Below are 25250 nucleotides of genomic sequence, written 5' to 3'. Positions count from 1 at the left end.
AGACGGAAAAAAATATATATAAAAAGAAAAAGAGAGAGAGAGAGAGAGACTGACTTAGTGAGCGAGTGAGTGAGTGAGAGTGAGTGAGAGTGAATGAGTGAGTGAGTGATTGAGTGAGTGAGTGAGTGAGTGAGAACAAATGAGTTAAAGCAAGTGAGTGAGAGAGATCGAATGAATGAAAGTCTGAATGACAGAAAGAAAAAAGGATGAAGAAAGAAGCATGAAGAAAAAAAAATGTATATGGAGTTGCTGACATGAGTGCAATCTACAAAGCCGTTGAGGCTGATCCTCATGGGAGGATTATTGCACCAGGACCCTTAGCACTTTTAAAATGCCATTCAATGCCACGGGCTAGATGTAAACTGCAGATGACCATGTTGTGGTAGTTACCATGGATACCCAAGTGATGTGTGAGCTAACACATAGGCCCAACAGATTCCAAGAAGGCCAGAATCACCAGCGGCACCACCATCGATTGTCAGGTCACCCGGATTCAGCAAATACCAGAGTCCAAAATGATGCAGGTTTATACTGTTAATTTTCAGTTTATCGTTACAGTTGGTGTTATTCCATGTCGGAAGGGACGCAGCTACAGCCAGTGGGGTAACTAGAGACAGGCAGGCAGCTATGTGCAACAAAGGTAGGCGTGTTGTTTTCATATGCAGATCTGAAATATTGTCTTATATGCAAGAGGAGGAGTGATGGGGGTTCAGGCAAAAGCCAGGCTATGGATTGCATTGCTAAATGCTCCATCAGAGTGCAATGGTCGCCTGTCCTTTTTTTAAGTGATGATGTGGGTTTAGCCTGTGCTGTATGTATGTATGGGTGGCTGACTGCCACCCACCCAGAAAGTGTATGGGAGGCTGGTTGGCTGCCAGCCTTCCTTCCATTCCTATGAGTAATGTGAGTGCTCATGAAGGGGACATGGTTGGGTCCACCCCTTTCCCGGTTATCCCCTCTAGGCCTTTTGGCTTAGATCAAGTGTAAAAAAAGAAAGGATCTTGCGACAGATCGCATCCTGAGGCACGTTTTTTTTTTGTGTGAATACTTGCACTTGGGTGACTTGTGAGCACATACTGATACATACGTTCCCTATCTGGGGACCATAAATTAAATGGATTTTTGAGAAAGGGAGCTGATTTGGAAGCTTGCTTCTGTCGCCCTATGCATTGACCCGATGTGGCAGTATCTTCGGGTAGTGAACAGTGCACCACCCCATTCCAGTGTTAAACAAGAAAGATTCTCATTTAATCCTCCGTGGGTGAGAATTTGAGTTTGAGAATTGGAGACCAAAATGATGAGTTGCACTGACTGGTTTATGAACGTCTATTCATTTAGCGTTTTAATGACCATGTTTGCACACTGATTGGTGTAAAAAAATAAAATAAAACTAAATAATAATAATCTAGCACACCTGTGCAGGTTTGACATGACATGACAGGTAGCTGTCTTGTGGGTGGTGCTGAATCCTGTTAAATGACATGAGGGTCTCATGCCTATACACAAGGGTGTGTCATTGCTGTTGCTTGACCATGCATTGGTTTCTGTGGTCAGTGAATGATAAAAACAAAATTTACCATCCATTGATGGATGGGAAATCCGCCATGAGGCATTTGTTTTTAGAAACTGCTGCTCACAACCAATGTTGCAATGGAGTGTCTCCATCTGCTGGTGGTATTGGAAAGGCATTAGTGCTATGACAGGGTCTGAAGAAGAAGAAGAAGAAGAAGAAGAAGAAGAAGAAGACGGAAAAAAATATATATAAAAAGAAAAAGAGAGAGAGAGAGAGAGACTGACTTAGTGAGCGAGTGAGTGAGAGAGTGAGAGTGAGTGAGAGTGAATGAGTGAGTGAGTGATTGAGTGAGTGAGTGAGTGAGAACAAATGAGTTAAAGCAAGTGAGTGAGAGAGATCGAATGAATGAAAGTCTGAATGACAGAAAGAAAAAAGGATGAAGAAAGAAGCATGAAGAAAAAAAAATGTATATGGAGTTGCTGACATGAGTGCAATCTACAAAGCCGTTGAGGCTGATCCTCATGGGAGGATTATTGCACCAGGACCCTTAGCACTTTTAAAATGCCATTCAATGCCACGGGCTAGATGTAAACTGCAGATGACCATGTTGTGGTAGTTACCATGGATACCCAAGTGATGTGTGAGCTAACACATAGGCCCAACAGATTCCAAGAAGGCCAGAATCACCAGCGGCACCACCATCGATTGTCAGGTCACCCGGATTCAGCAAATACCAGAGTCCAAAATGATGCAGGTTTATACTGTTAATTTTCAGTTTATCGTTACAGTTGGTGTTATTCCATGTCGGAAGGGACGCAGCTACAGCCAGTGGGGTAACTAGAGACAGGCAGGCAGCTATGTGCAACAAAGGTAGGCGTGTTGTTTTCATATGCAGATCTGAAATATTGTCTTATATGCAAGAGGAGGAGTGATGGGGGTTCAGGCAAAAGCCAGGCTATGGATTGCATTGCTAAATGCTCCATCAGAGTGCAATGGTCGCCTGTCCTTTTTTTAAGTGATGATGTGGGTTTAGCCTGTGCTGTATGTATGTATGGGTGGCTGACTGCCACCCACCCAGAAAGTGTATGGGAGGCTGGTTGGCTGCCAGCCTTCCTTCCATTCCTATGAGTAATGTGAGTGCTCATGAAGGGGACATGGTTGGGTCCACCCCTTTCCCGGTTATCCCCTCTAGGCCTTTTGGCTTAGATCAAGTGTAAAAAAGAAAGGATCTTGCGACAGATCGCATCCTGAGGCACGTTTTTTTTTTGTGTGAATACTTGCACTTGGGTGACTTGTGAGCACATACTGATACATACGTTCCCTATCTGGGGACCATAAATTAAATGGATTTTTGAGAAAGGGAGCTGATTTGGAAGCTTGCTTCTGTCGCCCTATGCATTGACCCGATGTGGCAGTATCTTCGGGTAGTGAACAGTGCACCACCCCATTCCAGTGTTAAACAAGAAAGATTCTCATTTAATCCTCCGTGGGTGAGAATTTGAGTTTGAGAATTGGAGACCAAAATGATGAGTTGCACTGACTGGTTTATGAACGTCTATTCATTTAGCGTTTTAATGACCATGTTTGCACACTGATTGGTGTAAAAAAATAAAATAAAACTAAATAATAATAATCTAGCACACCTGTGCAGGTTTGACATGACATGACAGGTAGCTGTCTTGTGGGTGGTGCTGAATCCTGTTAAATGACATGAGGGTCTCATGCCTATACACAAGGGTGTGTCATTGCTGTTGCTTGACCATGCATTGGTTTCTGTGGTCAGTGAATGATAAAAACAAAATTTACCATCCATTGATGGATGGGAAATCCGCCATGAGGCATTTGTTTTTAGAAACTGCTGCTCACAACCAATGTTGCAATGGAGTGTCTCCATCTGCTGGTGGTATTGGAAAGGCATTAGTGCTATGACAGGGTCTGAAGAAGAAGAAGAAGAAGAAGAAGAAGAAGACGGAAAAAAATATATATAAAAAGAAAAAGAGAGAGAGAGAGAGAGAGAGACTGACTTAGTGAGCGAGTGAGTGAGAGAGTGAGAGTGAGTGAGAGTGAATGAGTGAGTGAGTGATTGAGTGAGTGAGTGAGTGAGTGAGAACAAATGAGTTAAAGCAAGTGAGTGAGAGAGATCGAATGAATGAAAGTCTGAATGACAGAAAGAAAAAAGGATGAAGAAAGAAGCATGAAGAAAAAAAAATGTATATGGAGTTGCTGACATGAGTGCAATCTACAAAGCCGTTGAGGCTGATCCTCATGGGAGGATTATTGCACCAGGACCCTTAGCACTTTTAAAATGCCATTCAATGCCACGGGCTAGATGTAAACTGCAGATGACCATGTTGTGGTAGTTACCATGGATACCCAAGTGATGTGTGAGCTAACACATAGGCCCAACAGATTCCAAGAAGGCCAGAATCACCAGCGGCACCACCATCGATTGTCAGGTCACCCGGATTCAGCAAATACCAGAGTCCAAAATGATGCAGGTTTATACTGTTAATTTTCAGTTTATCGTTACAGTTGGTGTTATTCCATGTCGGAAGGGACGCAGCTACAGCCAGTGGGGTAACTAGAGACAGGCAGGCAGCTATGTGCAACAAAGGTAGGCGTGTTGTTTTCATATGCAGATCTGAAATATTGTCTTATATGCAAGAGGAGGAGTGATGGGGGTTCAGGCAAAAGCCAGGCTATGGATTGCATTGCTAAATGCTCCATCAGAGTGCAATGGTCGCCTGTCCTTTTTTTAAGTGATGATGTGGGTTTAGCCTGTGCTGTATGTATGTATGGGTGGCTGACTGCCACCCACCCAGAAAGTGTATGGGAGGCTGGTTGGCTGCCAGCCTTCCTTCCATTCCTATGAGTAATGTGAGTGCTCATGAAGGGGACATGGTTGGGTCCACCCCTTTCCCGGTTATCCCCTCTAGGCCTTTTGGCTTAGATCAAGTGTAAAAAAAGAAAGGATCTTGCGACAGATCGCATCCTGAGGCACGTTTTTTTTTGTGTGAATACTTGCACTTGGGTGACTTGTGAGCACATACTGATACATACGTTCCCTATCTGGGGACCATAAATTAAATGGATTTTTGAGAAAGGGAGCTGATTTGGAAGCTTGCTTCTGTCGCCCTATGCATTGACCCGATGTGGCAGTATCTTCGGGTAGTGAACAGTGCACCACCCCATTCCAGTGTTAAACAAGAAAGATTCTCATTTAATCCTCCGTGGGTGAGAATTTGAGTTTGAGAATTGGAGACCAAAATGATGAGTTGCACTGACTGGTTTATGAACGTCTATTCATTTAGCGTTTTTAATGACCATGTTTGCACACTGATTGGTGTAAAAAAATAAAATAAAACTAAATAATAATAATCTAGCACACCTGTGCAGGTTTGACATGACATGACAGGTAACTGTCTTGTGGGTGGTGCTGAATCCTGTTAAATGACATGAGGGTCTCATGCCTATACACAAGGGTGTGTCATTGCTGTTGCTTGACCATGCATTGGTTTCTGTGGTCTGTGAATGATAAAAACAAAATTTACCATCCATTGATGGATGGGAAATCCGCCATGAGGCATTTGTTTTTAGAAACTGCTGCTCACAACCAATGTTGCAATGGAGTGTCTCCATCTGCTGGTGGTATTGGAAAGGCATTAGTGCTATGACAGGGTCTGAAGAAGAAGAAGAAGAAGAAGAAGAAGAAGAAGAAGACGGAAAAAAATATATATAAAAAGAAAAAGAGAGAGAGAGAGAGAGACTGACTTAGTGAGCGAGTGAGTGAGAGAGTGAGAGTGAGTGAGAGTGAATGAGTGAGTGAGTGATTGAGTGAGTGAGTGAGTGAGTGAGAACAAATGAGTTAAAGCAAGTGAGTGAGAGAGATCGAATGAATGAAAGTCTGAATGACAGAAAGAAAAAAGGATGAAGAAAGAAGCATGAAGAAAAAAAAATGTATATGGAGTTGCTGACATGAGTGCAATCTACAAAGCCGTTGAGGCTGATCCTCATGGGAGGATTATTGCACCAGGACCCTTAGCACTTTTAAAATGCCATTCAATGCCACGGGCTAGATGTAAACTGCAGATGACCATGTTGTGGTAGTTACCATGGATACCCAAGTGATGTGTGAGCTAACACATAGGCCCAACAGATTCCAAGAAGGCCAGAATCACCAGCGGCACCACCATCGATTGTCAGGTCACCCGGATTCAGCAAATACCAGAGTCCAAAATGATGCAGGTTTATACTGTTAATTTTCAGTTTATCGTTACAGTTGGTGTTATTCCATGTCGGAAGGGACGCAGCTACAGCCAGTGGGGTAACTAGAGACAGGCAGGCAGCTATGTGCAACAAAGGTAGGCGTGTTGTTTTCATATGCAGATCTGAAATATTGTCTTATATGCAAGAGGAGGAGTGATGGGGGTTCAGGCAAAAGCCAGGCTATGGATTGCATTGCTAAATGCTCCATCAGAGTGCAATGGTCGCCTGTCCTTTTTTTAAGTGATGATGTGGGTTTAGCCTGTGCTGTATGTATGTATGGGTGGCTGACTGCCACCCACCCAGAAAGTGTATGGGAGGCTGGTTGGCTGCCAGCCTTCCTTCCATTCCTATGAGTAATGTGAGTGCTCATGAAGGGGACATGGTTGGGTCCACCCCTTTCCCGGTTATCCCCTCTAGGCCTTTTGGCTTAGATCAAGTGTAAAAAAAGAAAGGATCTTGCGACAGATCGCATCCTGAGGCACGTTTTTTTTTGTGTGAATACTTGCACTTGGGTGACTTGTGAGCACATACTGATACATACGTTCCCTATCTGGGGACCATAAATTAAATGGATTTTTGAGAAAGGGAGCTGATTTGGAAGCTTGCTTCTGTCGCCCTATGCATTGACCCGATGTGGCAGTATCTTCGGGTAGTGAACAGTGCACCACCCCATTCCAGTGTTAAACAAGAAAGATTCTCATTTAATCCTCCGTGGGTGAGAATTTGAGTTTGAGAATTGGAGACCAAAATGATGAGTTGCACTGACTGGTTTATGAACGTCTATTCATTTAGCGTTTTAATGACCATGTTTGCACACTGATTGGTGTAAAAAAATAAAATAAAACTAAATAATAATAATCTAGCACACCTGTGCAGGTTTGACATGACATGACAGGTAGCTGTCTTGTGGGTGGTGCTGAATCCTGTTAAATGACATGAGGGTCTCATGCCTATACACAAGGGTGTGTCATTGCTGTTGCTTGACCATGCATTGGTTTCTGTGGTCAGTGAATGATAAAAACAAAATTTACCATCCATTGATGGATGGGAAATCCGCCATGAGGCATTTGTTTTTAGAAACTGCTGCTCACAACCAATGTTGCAATGGAGTGTCTCCATCTGCTGGTGGTATTGGAAAGGCATTAGTGCTATGACAGGGTCTGAAGAAGAAGAAGAAGAAGAAGAAGAAGAAGAAGAAGAAGACGGAAAAAAATATATATAAAAAGAAAAAGAGAGAGAGAGAGAGAGACTGACTTAGTGAGCGAGTGAGTGAGAGAGTGAGAGTGAGTGAGAGTGAATGAGTGAGTGAGTGATTGAGTGAGTGAGTGAGTGAGTGAGAACAAATGAGTTAAAGCAAGTGAGTGAGAGAGATCGAATGAATGAAAGTCTGAATGACAGAAAGAAAAAAGGATGAAGAAAGAAGCATGAAGAAAAAAAAATGTATATGGAGTTGCTGACATGAGTGCAATCTACAAAGCCGTTGAGGCTGATCCTCATGGGAGGATTATTGCACCAGGACCCTTAGCACTTTTAAAATGCCATTCAATGCCACGGGCTAGATGTAAACTGCAGATGACCATGTTGTGGTAGTTACCATGGATACCCAAGTGATGTGTGAGCTAACACATAGGCCCAACAGATTCCAAGAAGGCCAGAATCACCAGCGGCACCACCATCGATTGTCAGGTCACCCGGATTCAGCAAATACCAGAGTCCAAAATGATGCAGGTTTATACTGTTAATTTTCAGTTTATCGTTACAGTTGGTGTTATTCCATGTCGGAAGGGACGCAGCTACAGCCAGTGGGGTAACTAGAGACAGGCAGGCAGCTATGTGCAACAAAGGTAGGCGTGTTGTTTTCATATGCAGATCTGAAATATTGTCTTATATGCAAGAGGAGGAGTGATGGGGGTTCAGGCAAAAGCCAGGCTATGGATTGCATTGCTAAATGCTCCATCAGAGTGCAATGGTCGCCTGTCCTTTTTTTAAGTGATGATGTGGGTTTAGCCTGTGCTGTATGTATGTATGGGTGGCTGACTGCCACCCACCCAGAAAGTGTATGGGAGGCTGGTTGGCTGCCAGCCTTCCTTCCATTCCTATGAGTAATGTGAGTGCTCATGAAGGGGACATGGTTGGGTCCACCCCTTTCCCGGTTATCCCCTCTAGGCCTTTTGGCTTAGATCAAGTGTAAAAAAAGAAAGGATCTTGCGACAGATCGCATCCTGAGGCACGTTTTTTTTTGTGTGAATACTTGCACTTGGGTGACTTGTGAGCACATACTGATACATACGTTCCCTATCTGGGGACCATAAATTAAATGGATTTTTGAGAAAGGGAGCTGATTTGGAAGCTTGCTTCTGTCGCCCTATGCATTGACCCGATGTGGCAGTATCTTCGGGTAGTGAACAGTGCACCACCCCATTCCAGTGTTAAACAAGAAAGATTCTCATTTAATCCTCCGTGGGTGAGAATTTGAGTTTGAGAATTGGAGACCAAAATGATGAGTTGCACTGACTGGTTTATGAACGTCTATTCATTTAGCGTTTTAATGACCATGTTTGCACACTGATTGGTGTAAAAAAATAAAATAAAACTAAATAATAATAATCTAGCACACCTGTGCAGGTTTGACATGACATGACAGGTAGCTGTCTTGTGGGTGGTGCTGAATCCTGTTAAATGACATGAGGGTCTCATGCCTATACACAAGGGTGTGTCATTGCTGTTGCTTGACCATGCATTGGTTTCTGTGGTCAGTGAATGATAAAAACAAAATTTACCATCCATTGATGGATGGGAAATCCGCCATGAGGCATTTGTTTTTAGAAACTGCTGCTCACAACCAATGTTGCAATGGAGTGTCTCCATCTGCTGGTGGTATTGGAAAGGCATTAGTGCTATGACAGGGTCTGAAGAAGAAGAAGAAGAAGAAGAAGAAGAAGAAGAAGACGGAAAAAAATATATATAAAAAGAAAAAGAGAGAGAGAGAGAGAGACTGACTTAGTGAGCGAGTGAGTGAGAGAGTGAGAGTGAGTGAGAGTGAATGAGTGAGTGAGTGATTGAGTGAGTGAGTGAGTGAGTGAGAACAAATGAGTTAAAGCAAGTGAGTGAGAGAGATCGAATGAATGAAAGTCTGAATGACAGAAAGAAAAAAGGATGAAGAAAGAAGCATGAAGAAAAAAAAATGTATATGGAGTTGCTGACATGAGTGCAATCTACAAAGCCGTTGAGGCTGATCCTCATGGGAGGATTATTGCACCAGGACCCTTAGCACTTTTAAAATGCCATTCAATGCCACGGGCTAGATGTAAACTGCAGATGACCATGTTGTGGTAGTTACCATGGATACCCAAGTGATGTGTGAGCTAACACATAGGCCCAACAGATTCCAAGAAGGCCAGAATCACCAGCGGCACCACCATCGATTGTCAGGTCACCCGGATTCAGCAAATACCAGAGTCCAAAATGATGCAGGTTTATACTGTTAATTTTCAGTTTATCGTTACAGTTGGTGTTATTCCATGTCGGAAGGGACGCAGCTACAGCCAGTGGGGTAACTAGAGACAGGCAGGCAGCTATGTGCAACAAAGGTAGGCGTGTTGTTTTCATATGCAGATCTGAAATATTGTCTTATATGCAAGAGGAGGAGTGATGGGGGTTCAGGCAAAAGCCAGGCTATGGATTGCATTGCTAAATGCTCCATCAGAGTGCAATGGTCGCCTGTCCTTTTTTTAAGTGATGATGTGGGTTTAGCCTGTGCTGTATGTATGTATGGGTGGCTGACTGCCACCCACCCAGAAAGTGTATGGGAGGCTGGTTGGCTGCCAGCCTTCCTTCCATTCCTATGAGTAATGTGAGTGCTCATGAAGGGGACATGGTTGGGTCCACCCCTTTCCCGGTTATCCCCTCTAGGCCTTTTGGCTTAGATCAAGTGTAAAAAAAGAAAGGATCTTGCGACAGATCGCATCCTGAGGCACGTTTTTTTTGGTGTGAATACTTGCACTTGGGTGACTTGTGAGCACATACTGATACATACGTTCCCTATCTGGGGACCATAAATTAAATGGATTTTTGAGAAAGGGAGCTGATTTGGAAGCTTGCTTCTGTCGCCCTATGCATTGACCCGATGTGGCAGTATCTTCGGGTAGTGAACAGTGCACCACCCCATTCCAATGTTAAACAAGAAAGATTCTCATTTAATCCTCCGTGGGTGAGAATTTGAGTTTGAGAATTGGAGACCAAAATGATGAGTTGCACTGACTGGTTTATGAACGTCTATTCATTTAGCGTTTTAATGACCATGTTTGCACACTGATTGGTGTAAAAAAATAAAATAAAACTAAATAATAATAATCTAGCACACCTGTGCAGGTTTGACATGACATGACAGGTAGCTGTCTTGTGGGTGGTGCTGAATCCTGTTAAATGACATGAGGGTCTCATGCCTATACACAAGAGTGTGTCATTGCTGTTGCTTGACCATGCATTGGTTTCTGTGGTCAGTGAATGATAAAAACAAAATTTACCATCCATTGATGGATGGGAAATCCGCCTTGAGGCATTTGTTTTTAGAAACTGCTGCTCACAACCAATGTTGCAATGGAGTGTCTCCATCTGCTGGTGGTATTGGAAAGGCATTAGTGCTATGACAGGGTCTGAAGAAGAAGAAGAAGAAGAAGAAGAAGAAGACGGAAAAAAATATATATAAAAAGAAAAAGAGAGAGAGAGAGAGAGACTGGCTTAGTGAGCGAGTGAGTGAGAGAGTGAGAGTGAGTGAGAGTGAATGAGTGAGTGAGTGATTGAGTGAGTGAGTGAGTGAGTGAGAACAAATGAGTTAAAGCAAGTGAGTGAGAGAGATCGAATGAATGAAAGTCTGAATGACAGAAAGAAAAAAGGATGAAGAAGGAAGCATGAAGAAAAAAAAATGTATATGGAGTTGCTGACATGAGTGCAATCTACAAAGCCGTTGAGGCTGATCCTCATGGGAGGATTATTGCACCAGGACCCTTAGCACTTTTAAAATGCCATTCAATGCCACGGGCTAGATGTAAACTGCAGATGACCATGTTGTGGTAGTTACCATGGATACCCAAGTGATGTGTGAGCTAACACATAGGCCCAACAGATTCCAAGAAGGCCAGAATCACCAGCGGCACCACCATCGATTGTCAGGTCACCCGGATTCAGCAAATACCAGAGTCCAAAATGATGCAGGTTTATACTGTTAATTTTCAGTTTATCGTTACAGTTGGTGTTATTCCATGTCGGAAGGGACGCAGCTACAGCCAGTGGGGTAACTAGAGACAGGCAGGCAGCTATGTGCAACAAAGGTAGGCGTGTTGTTTTCATATGCAGATCTGAAATATTGTCTTATATGCAAGAGGAGGAGTGATGGGGGTTCAGGCAAAAGCCAGGCTATGGATTGCATTGCTAAATGCTCCATCAGAGTGCAATGGTCGCCTGTCCTTTTTTTAAGTGATGATGTGGGTTTAGCCTGTGCTGTATGTATGTATGGGTGGCTGACTGCCACCCACCCAGAAAGTGTATGGGAGGCTGGTTGGCTGCCAGCCTTCCTTCCATTCCTATGAGTAATGTGAGTGCTCATGAAGGGGACATGGTTGGGTCCACCCCTTTCCCGGTTATCCCCTCTAGGCCTTTTGGCTTAGATCAAGTGTAAAAAAAGAAAGGATCTTGCGACAGATCGCATCCTGAGGCACGTTTTTTTTTGTGTGAATACTTGCACTTGGGTGACTTGTGAGCACATACTGATACATACGTTCCCTATCTGGGGACCATAAATTAAATGGATTTTTGAGAAAGGGAGCTGATTTGGAAGCTTGCTTCTGTCGCCCTATGCATTGACCCGATGTGGCAGTATCTTCGGGTAGTGAACAGTGCACCACCCCATTCCAGTGTTAAACAAGAAAGATTCTCATTTAATCCTCCGTGGGTGAGAATTTGAGTTTGAGAATTGGAGACCAAAATGATGAGTTGCACTGACTGGTTTATGAACGTCTATTCATTTAGCGTTTTAATGACCATGTTTGCACACTGATTGGTGTAAAAAAATAAAATAAAACTAAATAATAATAATCTAGCACACCTGTGCAGGTTTGACATGACATGACAGGTAGCTGTCTTGTGGGTGGTGCTGAATCCTGTTAAATGACATGAGGGTCTCATGCCTATACACAAGGGTGTGTCATTGCTGTTGCTTGACCATGCATTGGTTTCTGTGGTCAGTGAATGATAAAAACAAAATTTACCATCCATTGATGGATGGGAAATCCGCCATGAGGCATTTGTTTTTAGAAACTGCTGCTCACAACCAATGTTGCAATGGAGTGTCTCCATCTGCTGGTGGTATTGGAAAGGCATTAGTGCTATGACAGGGTCTGAAGAAGAAGAAGAAGAAGAAGAAGAAGAAGACGGAAAAAAAATATATATAAAAAGAAAAAGAGAGAGAGAGAGAGAGACTGACTTAGTGAGCGAGTGAGTGAGAGAGTGAGAGTGAGTGAGAGTGAATGAGTGAGTGAGTGATTGAGTGAGTGAGTGAGTGAGTGAGAACAAATGAGTTAAAGCAAGTGAGTGAGAGAGATCGAATGAATGAAAGTCTGAATGACAGAAAGAAAAAAGGATGAAGAAAGAAGCATGAAGAAAAAAAAATGTATATGGAGTTGCTGACATGAGTGCAATCTACAAAGCCGTTGAGGCTGATCCTCATGGGAGGATTATTGCACCAGGACCCTTAGCACTTTTAAAATGCCATTCAATGCCACGGGCTAGATGTAAACTGCAGATGACCATGTTGTGGTAGTTACCATGGATACCCAAGTGATGTGTGAGCTAACACATAGGCCCAACAGATTCCAAGAAGGCCAGAATCACCAGCGGCACCACCATCGATTGTCAGGTCACCCGGATTCAGCAAATACCAGAGTCCAAAATGATGCAGGTTTATACTGTTAATTTTCAGTTTATCGTTACAGTTGGTGTTATTCCATGTCGGAAGGGACGCAGCTACAGCCAGTGGGGTAACTAGAGACAGGCAGGCAGCTATGTGCAACAAAGGTAGGCGTGTTGTTTTCATATGCAGATCTGAAATATTGTCTTATATGCAAGAGGAGGAGTGATGGGGGTTCAGGCAAAAGCCAGGCTATGGATTGCATTGCTAAATGCTCCATCAGAGTGCAATGGTCGCCTGTCCTTTTTTTAAGTGATGATGTGGGTTTAGCCTGTGCTGTATGTATGTATGGGTGGCTGACTGCCACCCACCCAGAAAGTGTATGGGAGGCTGGTTGGCTGCCAGCCTTCCTTCCATTCCTATGAGTAATGTGAGTGCTCATGAAGGGGACATGGTTGGGTCCACCCCTTTCCCGGTTATCCCCTCTAGGCCTTTTGGCTTAGATCAAGTGTAAAAAAAGAAAGGATCTTGCGACAGATCGCATCCTGAGGCACGTTTTTTTTTGTGTGAATACTTGCAGTTGGGTGACTTGTGAGCACATACTGATACATACGTTCCCTATCTGGGGACCATAAATTAAATGGATTTTTGAGAAAGGGAGCTGATTTGGAAGCTTGCTTCTGTCGCCCTATGCATTGACCCGATGTGGCAGTATCCTCGGGTAGTGAACAGTGCACCACCCCATTCCAGTGTTAAACAAGAAAGATTCTCATTTAATCCTCCGTGGGTGAGAATTTGAGTTTGAGAATTGGAGACCAAAATGATGAGTTGCACTGACTGGTTTATGAACGTCTATTCATTTAGCGTTTTAATGACCATGTTTGCACACTGATTGGTGTAAAAAAATAAAATAAAACTAAATAATAATAATCTAGCACACCTGTGCAGGTTTGACATGACATGACAGGTAGCTGTCTTGTGGGTGGTGCTGAATCCTGTTAAATGACATGAGGGTCTCATGCCTATACACAAGGGTGTGTCATTGCTGTTGCTTGACCATGCATTGGTTTCTGTGGTCAGTGAATGATAAAAACAAAATTTACCATCCATTGATGGATGGGAAATCCGCCATGAGGCATTTTTTTTTAGAAACTGCTGCTCACAACCAATGTTGCAATGGAGTGTCTCCATCTGCTGGTGGTATTGGAAAGGCATTAGTGCTATGACAGGGTCTGAAGAAGAAGAAGAAGAAGACGGAAAAAAATATATATAAAAAGAAAAAGAGAGAGAGAGAGAGAGAGACTGACTTAGTGAGCGAGTGAGTGAGAGAGTGAGAGTGAGTGAGAGTGAATGAGTGAGTGAGTGATTGAGTGAGTGAGTGAGTGAGTGAGAACAAATGAGTTAAAGCAAGTGAGTGAGAGAGATCGAATGAATGAAAGTCTGAATGACAGAAAGAAAAAAGGATGAAGAAAGAAGCATGAAGAAAAAAAAATGTATATGGAGTTGCTGACATGAGTGCAATCTACAAAGCCGTTGAGGCTGATCCTCATGGGAGGATTATTGCACCAGGACCCTTAGCACTTTTAAAATGCCATTCAATGCCACGGGCTAGATGTAAACTGCAGATGACCATGTTGTGGTAGTTACCATGGATACCCAAGTGATGTGTGAGCTAACACATAGGCCCAACAGATTCCAAGAAGGCCAGAATCACCAGCGGCACCACCATCGATTGTCAGGTCACCCGGATTCAGCAAATACCAGAGTCCAAAATGATGCAGGTTTATACTGTTAATTTTCAGTTTATCGTTACAGTTGGTGTTATTCCATGTCGGAAGGGACGCAGCTACAGCCAGTGGGGTAACTAGAGACAGGCAGGCAGCTATGTGCAACAAAGGTAGGCGTGTTGTTTTCATATGCAGATCTGAAATATTGTCTTATATGCAAGAGGAGGAGTGATGGGGGTTCAGGCAAAAGCCAGGCTATGGATTGCATTGCTAAATGCTCCATCAGAGTGCAATGGTCGCCTGTCCTTTTTTTAAGTGATGATGTGGGTTTAGCCTGTGCTGTATGTATGTATGGGTGGCTGACTGCCACCCACCCAGAAAGTGTATGGGAGGCTGGTTGGCTGCCAGCCTTCCTTCCATTCCTATGAGTAATGTGAGTGCTCATGAAGGGGACATGGTTGGGTCCACCCCTTTCCCGGTTATCCCCTCTAGGCCTTTTGGCTTAGATCAAGTGTAAAAAAAGAAAGAATCTTGCGACAGATCGCATCCTGAGGCACGTTTTTTTTTGTGTGAATACTTGCACTTGGGTGACTTGTGAGCACATACTGATACATACGTTCCCTATCTGGGGACCATAAATTAAATGGATTTTTGAGAAAGGGAGCTGATTTGGAAGCTTGCTTCTGTCGCCCTATGCATTGACCCGATGTGGCAGTATCTTCGGGTAGTGAACAGTGCACCACCCCATTCCAGTGTTAAACAAGAAAGATTCTCATTTAATCCTCCGTGGGTGAGAATTTGAGTTTGAGAATTGGAGACCAAAATGATGAGTTGCACTGACTGGTTTATGAACGTCTATTCATTTAGCGTTTTAATGACCATGTTTGCACACTGATTGGTGTAAAAAAATAAAATAAAACTAAATAATAATAATCTAGCACACCTGTGCAGGTTTGACATGACATGACAGGTAGCTGTCTTGTGGGTGGTGCTGAATCCTGTTAAATGACATGAGGGTCTCATGCCTATACACAAGGGTGTGTCATTGCTGTTGCTTGACCATGCATTGGTTTCTGTGGTCAGTGAATGATAAAAACAAAATTTACCATCCATTGATGGATGGGAAATCCGCCATGAGGCATTTGTTTTTAGAAACTGCTGCTCACAACCAATGTTGCAATGGAGTGTCTCCATCTGCTGGTGGTATTGGAAAGGCATTAGTGCTATGACAGGGTCTGAAGAAGAAGAAGAAGAAGACGGAAAAAAATATATATAAAAAGAAAAAGAGAGAGAGAGAGAGAGACTGACTTAGTGAGCGAGTGAGTGAGAGAGTGAGAGTGAGTGAGAGTGAATGAGTGAGTGAGTGATTGAGTGAGTGAGTGAGTGAGTGAGTGAGTGAGAACAAATGAGTTAAAGCAAGTGAGTGAGAGAGATCGAATGAATGAAAGTCTGAATGACAGAAAGAAAAAAGGATGAAGAAAGAAGCATGAAGAAAAAAAATGTATATGGAGTTGCTGACATGAGTGCAATCTACAAAGCCGTTGAGGCTGATCCTCATGGGAGGATTATTGCACCAGGACCCTTAGCACTTTTAAAATGCCATTCAATGCCACGGGCTAGATGTAAACTGCAGATGACCATGTTGTGGTAGTTACCATGGATACCCAAGTGATGTGTGAGCTAACACATAGGCCCAACAGATTCCAAGAAGGCCAGAATCACCAGCGGCACCACCATCGATTGTCAGGTCACCCGGATTCAGCAAATACCAGAGTCCAAAATGATGCAGGTTTATACTGTTAATTTTCAGTTTATCGTTACAGTTGGTGTTATTCCATGTCGGAAGGGACGCAGCTACAGCCAGTGGGGTAACTAGAGACAGGCAGGCAGCTATGTGCAACAAAGGTAGGCGTGTTGTTTTCATATGCAGATCTGAAATATTGTCTTATATGCAAGAGGAGGAGTGATGGGGGTTCAGGCAAAAGCCAGGCTATGGATTGCATTGCTAAATGCTCCATCAGAGTGCAATGGTCGCCTGTCCTTTTTTTAAGTGATGATGTGGGTTTAGCCTGTGCTGTATGTATGTATGGGTGGCTGACTGCCACCCACCCAGAAAGTGTATGGGAGGCTGGTTGGCTGCCAGCCTTCCTTCCATTCCTATGAGTAATGTGAGTGCTCATGAAGGGGACATGGTTGGGTCCACCCCTTTCCCGGTTATCCCCTCTAGGCCTTTTGGCTTAGATCAAGTGTAAAAAAAGAAAGGATCTTGCGACAGATCGCATCCTGAGGCACGTTTTTTTTTGTGTGAATACTTGCAGTTGGGTGACTTGTGAGCACATACTGATACATACGTTCCCTATCTGGGGACCATAAATTAAATGGATTTTTGAGAAAGGGTGCTGATTTGGAAGCTTGCTTCTGTCGCCCTATGCATTGACCCGATGTGGCAGTATCTTCGGGTAGTGAACAGTGCACCACCCCATTCCAGTGTTAAACAAGAAAGATTCTCATTTAATCCTCCGTGGGTGAGAATTTGAGTTTGAGAATTGGAGACCAAAATGATGAGTTGCACTGACTGGTTTATGAACGTCTATTCATTTAGCGTTTTAATGACCATGTTTGCACACTGATTGGTGTAAAAAAATAAAATAAAACTAAATAATAATAATCTAGCACACCTGTGCAGGTTTGACATGACATGACAGGTAGCTGTCTTGTGGGTGGTGCTGAATCCTGTTAAATGACATGAGGGTCTCATGCCTATACACAAGGGTGTGTCATTGCTGTTGCTTGACCATGCATTGGTTTCTGTGGTCAGTGAATGATAAAAACAAAATTTACCATCCATTGATGGATGGGAAATCCGCCATGAGGCATTTGTTTTTAGAAACTGCTGCTCACAACCAATGTTGCAATGGAGTGTCTCCATCTGCTGGTGGTATTGGAAAGGCATTAGTGCTATGACAGGGTCTGAAGAAGAAGAAGAAGAAGACGGAAAAAAATATATATAAAAAGAAAAAGAGAGAGAGAGAGAGAGAGACTGACTTAGTGAGCGAGTGAGTGAGAGAGTGAGAGTGAGTGAGAGTGAATGAGTGAGTGAGTGATTGAGTGAGTGAGTGAGTGAGTGAGAACAAATGAGTTAAAGCAAGTGAGTGAGAGAGATCGAATGAATGAAAGTCTGAATGACAGAAAGAAAAAAGGATGAAGAAAGAAGCATGAAGAAAAAAAAATGTATATGGAGTTGCTGACATGAGTGCAATCTACAAAGCCGTTGAGGCTGATCCTCATGGGAGGATTATTGCACCAGGACCCTTAGCACTTTTAAAATGCCATTCAATGCCACGGGCTAGATGTAAACTGCAGATGACCATGTTGTGGTAGTTACCATGGATACCCAAGTGATGTGTGAGCTAACACATAGGCCCAACAGATTCCAAGAAGGCCAGAATCACCAGCGGCACCACCATCGATTGTCAGGTCACCCGGATTCAGCAAATACCAGAGTCCAAAATGATGCAGGTTTATACTGTTAATTTTCAGTTTATCGTTACAGTTGGTGTTATTCCATGTCGGAAGGGACGCAGCTACAGCCAGTGGGGTAACTAGAGACAGGCAGGCAGCTATGTGCAACAAAGGTAGGCGTGTTGTTTTCATATGCAGATCTGAAATATTGTCTTATATGCAAGAGGAGGAGTGATGGGGGTTCAGGCAAAAGCCAGGCTATGGATTGCATTGCTAAATGCTCCATCAGAGTGCAATGGTCGCCTGTCCTTTTTTTAAGTGATGATGTGGGTTTAGCCTGTGCTGTATGTATGTATGGGTGGCTGACTGCCACCCACCCAGAAAGTGTATGGGAGGCTGGTTGGCTGCCAGCCTTCCTTCCATTCCTATGAGTAATGTGAGTGCTCATGAAGGGGACATGGTTGGGTCCACCCCTTTCCCGGTTATCCCCTCTAGGCCTTTTGGCTTAGATCAAGTGTAAAAAAAGAAAGAATCTTGCGACAGATCGCATCCTGAGGCACGTTTTTTTTTGTGTGAATACTTGCAGTTGGGTGACTTGTGAGCACATACTGATACATACGTTCCCTATCTGGGGACCATAAATTAAATGGATTTTTGAGAAAGGGAGCTGATTTGGAAGCTTGCTTCTGTCGCCCTATGCATTGACCCGATGTGGCAGTATCTTCGGGTAGTGAACAGTGCACCACCCCATTCCAGTGTTAAACAAGAAAGATTCTCATTTAATCCTCCGTGGGTGAGAATTTGAGTTTGAGAATTGGAGACCAAAATGATGAGTTGCACTGACTGGTTTATGAACGTCTATTCATTTAGCGTTTTAATGACCATGTTTGCACACTGATTGGTGTAAAAAAATAAAATAAAACTAAATAATAATAATCTAGCACACCTGTGCAGGTTTGACATGACATGACAGGTAGCTGTCTTGTGGGTGGTGCTGAATCCTGTTAAATGACATGAGGGTCTCATGCCTATACACAAGGGTGTGTCATTGCTGTTGCTTGACCATGCATTGGTTTCTGTGGTCAGTGAATGATAAAAACAAAATTTACCATCCATTGATGGATGGGAAATCCGCCATGAGGCATTTGTTTTTAGAAACTGCTGCTCACAACCAATGTTGCAATGGAGTGTCTCCATCTGCTGGTGGTATTGGAAAGGCATTAGTGCTATGACAGGGTCTGAAGAAGAAGAAGAAGAAGAAGAAGACGGAAAAAAATATATATAAAAAGAAAAAGAGAGAGAGAGAGAGAGACTGACTTAGTGAGCGAGTGAGTGAGAGAGTGAGAGTGAGTGAGAGTGAATGAGTGAGTGAGTGATTGAGTGAGTGAGTGAGTGAGTGAGTGAGAACAAATGAGTTAAAGCAAGTGAGTGAGAGAGATCGAATGAATGAAAGTCTGAATGACAGAAAGAAAAAAGGATGAAGAAAGAAGCATGAAGAAAAAAAAATGTATATGGAGTTGCTGACATGAGTGCAATCTACAAAGCCGTTGAGGCTGATCCTCATGGGAGGATTATTGCACCAGGACCCTTAGCACTTTTAAAATGCCATTCAATGCCACGGGCTAGATGTAAACTGCAGATGACCATGTTGTGGTAGTTACCATGGATACCCAAGTGATGTGTGAGCTAACACATAGGCCCAACAGATTCCAAGAAGGCCAGAATCACCAGCGGCACCACCATCGATTGTCAGGTCACCCGGATTCAGCAAATACCAGAGTCCAAAATGATGTAGGTTTATACTGTTAATTTTCAGTTTATCGTTACAGTTGGTGTTATTCCATGTCGGAAGGGACGCAGCTACAGCCAGTGGGGTAACTAGAGACAGGCAGGCAGCTATGTGCAACAAAGGTAGGCGTGTTGTTTTCATATGCAGATCTGAAATATTGTCTTATATGCAAGAGGAGGAGTGATGGGGGTTCAGGCAAAAGCCAGGCTATGGATTGCATTGCTAAATGCTCCATCAGAGTGCAATGGTCGCCTGTCCTTTTTTTAAGTGATGATATGGGTTTAGCCTGTGCTGTATGTATGTATGGGTGGCTGACTGCCACCCACCCAGAAAGTGTATGGGAGGCTGGTTGGCTGCCAGCCTTCCTTCCATTCCTATGAGTAATGTGAGTGCTCATGAAGGGGACATGGTTGGGTCCACCCCTTTCCCGGTTATCCCCTCTAGGCCTTTTGGCTTAGATCAAGTGTAAAAAAAGAAAGGATCTTGCGACAGATCGCATCCTGAGGCACGTTTTTTTTTTTGTGTGAATACTTGCACTTGGGTGACTTGTGAGCACATACTGATACATACGTTCCCTATCTGGGGACCATAAATTAAATGGATTTTTGAGAAAGGGAGCTGATTTGGAAGCTTGCTTCTGTCGCCCTATGCATTGACCCGATGTGGCAGTATCTTCGGGTAGTGAACAGTGCACCACCCCATTCCAGTGTTAAACAAGAAAGATTCTCATTTAATCCTCCGTGGGTGAGAATTTGAGTTTGAGAATTGGAGACCAAAATGATGAGTTGCACTGACTGGTTTATGAACGTCTATTCATTTAGCGTTTTAATGACCATGTTTGCACACTGATTGGTGTAAAAAAATAAAATAAAACTAAATAATAATAATCTAGCACACCTGTGCAGGTTTGACATGACATGACAGGTAGCTGTCTTGTGGGTGGTGCTGAATCCTGTTAAATGACATGAGGGTCTCATGCCTATACACAAGGGTGTGTCATTGCTGTTGCTTGACCATGCATTGGTTTCTGTGGTCAGTGAATGATAAAAACAAAATTTACCATCCATTGATGGATGGGAAATCCGCCATGAGGCATTTGTTTTTAGAAACTGCTGCTCACAACCAATGTTGCAATGGAGTGTCTCCATCTGCTGGTGGTATTGGAAAGGCATTAGTGCTATGACAGGGTCTGAAGAAGAAGAAGAAGAAGAAGAAGACGGAAAAAAATATATATAAAAAGAAAAAGAGAGAGAGAGAGAGAGACTGACTTAGTGAGCGAGTGAGTGAGAGAGTGAGAGTGAGTGAGAGTGAATGAGTGAGTGAGTGATTGAGTGAGTGAGTGAGTGAGTGAGAACAAATGAGTTAAAGCAAGTGAGTGAGAGAGATCGAATGAATGAAAGTCTGAATGACAGAAAGAAAAAAGGATGAAGAAAGAAGCATGAAGAAAAAAAAATGTATATGGAGTTGCTGACATGAGTGCAATCTACAAAGCCGTTGAGGCTGATCCTCATGGGAGGATTATTGCACCAGGACCCTTAGCACTTTTAAAATGCCATTCAATGCCACGGGCTAGATGTAAACTGCAGATGACCATGTTGTGGTAGTTACCATGGATACCCAAGTGATGTGTGAGCTAACACATAGGCCCAACAGATTCCAAGAAGGCCAGAATCACCAGCGGCACCACCATCGATTGTCAGGTCACCCGGATTCAGCAAATACCAGAGTCCAAAATGATGCAGGTTTATACTGTTAATTTTCAGTTTATCGTTACAGTTGGTGTTATTCCATGTCGGAAGGGACGCAGCTACAGCCAGTGGGGTAACTAGAGACAGGCAGGCAGCTATGTGCAACAAAGGTAGGCGTGTTGTTTTCATATGCAGATCTGAAATATTGTCTTATATGCAAGAGGAGGAGTGATGGGGGTTCAGGCAAAAGCCAGGCTATGGATTGCATTGCTAAATGCTCCATCAGAGTGCAATGGTCGCCTGTCCTTTTTTTAAGTGATGATGTGGGTTTAGCCTGTGCTGTATGTATGTATGGGTGGCTGACTGCCACCCACCCAGAAAGTGTATGGGAGGCTGGTTGGCTGCCAGCCTTCCTTCCATTCCTATGAGTAATGTGAGTGCTCATGAAGGGGACATGGTTGGGTCCACCCCTTTCCCGGTTATCCCCTCTAGGCCTTTTGGCTTAGATCAAGTGTAAAAAAAGAAAGGATCTTGCGACAGATCGCATCCTGAGGCACGTTTTTTTTTGTGTGAATACTTGCACTTGGGTGACTTGTGAGCACATACTGATACATACGTTCCCTATCTGGGGACCATAAATTAAATGGATTTTTGAGAAAGGGAGCTGATTTGGAAGCTTGCTTCTGTCGCCCTATGCATTGACCCGATGTGGCAGTATCTTCGGGTAGTGAACAGTGCACCACCCCATTCCAGTGTTAAACAAGAAAGATTCTCATTTAATCCTCCGTGGGTGAGAATTTGAGTTTGAGAATTGGAGACCAAAATGATGAGTTGCACTGACTGGTTTATGAACGTCTATTCATTTAGCGTTTTAATGACCATGTTTGCACACTGATTGGTGTAAAAAAATAAAATAAAACTAAATAATAATAATCTAGCACACCTGTGCAGGTTTGACATGACATGACAGGTAGCTGTCTTGTGGGTGGTGCTGAATCCTGTTAAATGACATGAGGGTCTCATGCCTATACACAAGGGTGTGTCATTGCTGTTGCTTGACCATGCATTGGTTTCTGTGGTCAGTGAATGATAAAAACAAAATTTACCATCCATTGATGGATGGGAAATCCGCCATGAGGCATTTGTTTTTAGAAACTGCTGCTCACAACCAATGTTGCAATGGAGTGTCTCCATCTGCTGGTGGTATTGGAAAGGCATTAGTGCTATGACAGGGTCTGAAGAAGAAGAAGAAGAAGAAGAAGAAGAAGAAGACGGAAAAAAATATATATAAAAAGAAAAAGAGAGAGAGAGAGAGAGACTGACTTAGTGAGCGAGTGAGTGAGAGAGTGAGAGTGAGTGAGAGTGAATGAGTGAGTGAGTGATTGAGTGAGTGAGTGAGTGAGTGAGAACAAATGAGTTAAAGCAAGTGAGTGAGAGAGATCGAATGAATGAAAGTCTGAATGACAGAAAGAAAAAAGGATGAAGAAAGAAGCATGAAGAAAAAAAAATGTATATGGAGTTGCTGACATGAGTGCAATCTACAAAGCCGTTGAGGCTGATCCTCATGGGAGGATTATTGCACCAGGACCCTTAGCACTTTTAAAATGCCATTCAATGCCACGGGCTAGATGTAAACTGCAGATGACCATGTTGTGGTAGTTACCATGGATACCCAAGTGATGTGTGAGCTAACACATAGGCCCAACAGATTCCAAGAAGGCCAGAATCACCAGCGGCACCACCATCGATTGTCAGGTCACCCGGATTCAGCAAATACCAGAGTCCAAAATGATGCAGGTTTATACTGTTAATTTTCAGTTTATCGTTACAGTTGGTGTTATTCCATGTCGGAAGGGACGCAGCTACAGCCAGTGGGGTAACTAGAGACAGGCAGGCAGCTATGTGCAACAAAGGTAGGCATGTTGTTTTCATATGCAGATCTGAAATATTGTCTTATATGCAAGAGGAGGAGTGATGGGGGTTCAGGCAAAAGCCAGGCTATGGATTGCATTGCTAAATGCTCCATCAGAGTGCAATGGTCGCCTGTCCTTTTTTTAAGTGATGATGTGGGTTTAGCCTGTGCTGTATGTATGTATGGGTGGCTGACTGCCACCCACCCAGAAAGTGTATGGGAGGCTGGTTGGCTGCCAGCCTTCCTTCCATTCCTATGAGTAATGTGAGTGCTCATGAAGGGGACATGGTTGGGTCCACCCCTTTCCCGGTTATCCCCTCTAGGCCTTTTGGCTTAGATCAAGTGTAAAAAAAGAAAGGATCTTGCGACAGATCGCATCCTGAGGCACGTTTTTTTTTGTGTGAATACTTGCACTTGGGTGACTTGTGAGCACATACTGATACATACGTTCCCTATCTGGGGACCATAAATTAAATGGATTTTTGAGAAAGGGAGCTGATTTGGAAGCTTGCTTCTGTCGCCCTATGCATTGACCCGATGTGGCAGTATCTTCGGGTAGTGAACAGTGCACCACCCCATTCCAGTGTTAAACAAGAAAGATTCTCATTTAATCCTCTGTGGGTGAGAATTTGAGTTTGAGAATTGGAGACCAAAATGATGAGTTGCACTGACTGGTTTATGAACGTCTATTCATTTAGCGTTTTAATGACCATGTTTGCACACTGATTGGTGTAAAAAAATAAAATAAAACTAAATAATAATAATCTAGCACACCTGTGCAGGTTTGACATGACATGACAGGTAGCTGTCTTGTGGGTGGTGCTGAATCCTGTTAAATGACATGAGGGTCTCATGCCTATACACAAGGGTGTGTCATTGCTGTTGCTTGACCATGCATTGGTTTCTGTGGTCAGTGAATGATAAAAACAAAATTTACCATCCATTGATGGATGGGAAATCCGCCATGAGGCATTTGTTTTTAGAAACTGCTGCTCACAACCAATGTTGCAATGGAGTGTCTCCATCTGCTGGTGGTATTGGAAAGGCATTAGTGCTATGACAGGGTCTGAAGAAGAAGAAGAAGAAGAAGAAGAAGAAGAAGAAGACGGAAAAAAATATATATAAAAAGAAAAAGAGAGAGAGAGAGACTGACTTAGTGAGCGAGTGAGTGAGAGAGTGAGAGTGAGTGAGAGTGAATGAGTGAGTGAGTGATTGAGTGAGTGAGTGAGTGAGAACAAATGAGTTAAAGCAAGTGAGTGAGAGAGATCGAATGAATGAAAGTCTGAATGACAGAAAGAAAAAAGGATGAAGAAAGAAGCATGAAGAAAAAAAAATGTATATGGAGTTGCTGACATGAGTGCAATCTACAAAGCCGTTGAGGCTGATCCTCATGGGAGGATTATTGCACCAGGACCCTTAGCACTTTTAAAATGCCATTCAATGCCACGGGCTAGATGTAAACTGCAGATGACCATGTTGTGGTAGTTACCATGGATACCCAAGTGATGTGTGAGCTAACACATAGGCCCAACAGATTCCAAGAAGGCCAGAATCACCAGCGGCACCACCATCGATTGTCAGGTCACCCGGATTCAGCAAATACCAGAGTCCAAAATGATGCAGGTTTATACTGTTAATTTTCAGTTTATCGTTACAGTTGGTGTTATTCCATGTCGGAAGGGACGCAGCTACAGCCAGTGGGGTAACTAGAGACAGGCAGGCAGCTATGTGCAACAAAGGTAGGCGTGTTGTTTTCATATGCAGATCTGAAATATTGTCTTATATGCAAGAGGAGGAGTGATGGGGGTTCAGGCAAAAGCCAGGCTATGGATTGCATTGCTAAATGCTCCATCAGAGTGCAATGGTCGCCTGTCCTTTTTTTAAGTGATGATGTGGGTTTAGCCTGTGCTGTATGTATGTATGGGTGGCTGACTGCCACCCACCCAGAAAGTGTATGGGAGGCTGGTTGGCTGCCAGCCTTCCTTCCAT

At 43.4% G+C, this 25250-nt stretch overlaps 14 pseudogenes; all 14 read left to right on the top strand.

Annotated features, from left to right (window-relative positions):
* Window positions 1-951: 951 nt before the first annotated feature.
* LOC130287891 (U2 spliceosomal RNA) lies at window positions 952-1216 on the top strand (annotated as a pseudogene).
* Window positions 1217-2694: 1478 nt separating this feature from the next.
* Window positions 2695-2958, top strand: LOC130288296 (U2 spliceosomal RNA; annotated as a pseudogene).
* A 1480-nt stretch (window positions 2959-4438) lies between these two features.
* Window positions 4439-4702, top strand: LOC130285987 (U2 spliceosomal RNA; annotated as a pseudogene).
* A 1483-nt stretch (window positions 4703-6185) lies between these two features.
* On the top strand, window positions 6186-6449 carry LOC130285986 (U2 spliceosomal RNA; annotated as a pseudogene).
* A 1485-nt stretch (window positions 6450-7934) lies between these two features.
* Window positions 7935-8198, top strand: LOC130285985 (U2 spliceosomal RNA; annotated as a pseudogene).
* Window positions 8199-9680: 1482 nt separating this feature from the next.
* Window positions 9681-9944, top strand: LOC130289972 (U2 spliceosomal RNA; annotated as a pseudogene).
* Window positions 9945-11420: 1476 nt separating this feature from the next.
* LOC130285984 (U2 spliceosomal RNA) lies at window positions 11421-11684 on the top strand (annotated as a pseudogene).
* Window positions 11685-13161: 1477 nt separating this feature from the next.
* LOC130289404 (U2 spliceosomal RNA) lies at window positions 13162-13425 on the top strand (annotated as a pseudogene).
* A 1466-nt stretch (window positions 13426-14891) lies between these two features.
* Window positions 14892-15155, top strand: LOC130288403 (U2 spliceosomal RNA; annotated as a pseudogene).
* Window positions 15156-16626: 1471 nt separating this feature from the next.
* Window positions 16627-16890, top strand: LOC130288390 (U2 spliceosomal RNA; annotated as a pseudogene).
* A 1466-nt stretch (window positions 16891-18356) lies between these two features.
* LOC130288405 (U2 spliceosomal RNA) lies at window positions 18357-18620 on the top strand (annotated as a pseudogene).
* A 1474-nt stretch (window positions 18621-20094) lies between these two features.
* LOC130288266 (U2 spliceosomal RNA) lies at window positions 20095-20360 on the top strand (annotated as a pseudogene).
* A 1470-nt stretch (window positions 20361-21830) lies between these two features.
* On the top strand, window positions 21831-22094 carry LOC130285983 (U2 spliceosomal RNA; annotated as a pseudogene).
* A 1479-nt stretch (window positions 22095-23573) lies between these two features.
* On the top strand, window positions 23574-23837 carry LOC130285982 (U2 spliceosomal RNA; annotated as a pseudogene).
* The last annotated feature ends 1413 nt before the right edge of the window (window positions 23838-25250 follow it).

The sequence above is a fragment of the Hyla sarda genome, chromosome 8 (genome assembly GCF_029499605.1).
Source record: "Hyla sarda isolate aHylSar1 chromosome 8, aHylSar1.hap1, whole genome shotgun sequence".
Classification (NCBI taxonomy): Eukaryota; Metazoa; Chordata; class Amphibia; order Anura; family Hylidae; genus Hyla; species Hyla sarda.
This window is presented reverse-complemented; position numbering and strand designations above follow the sequence as displayed.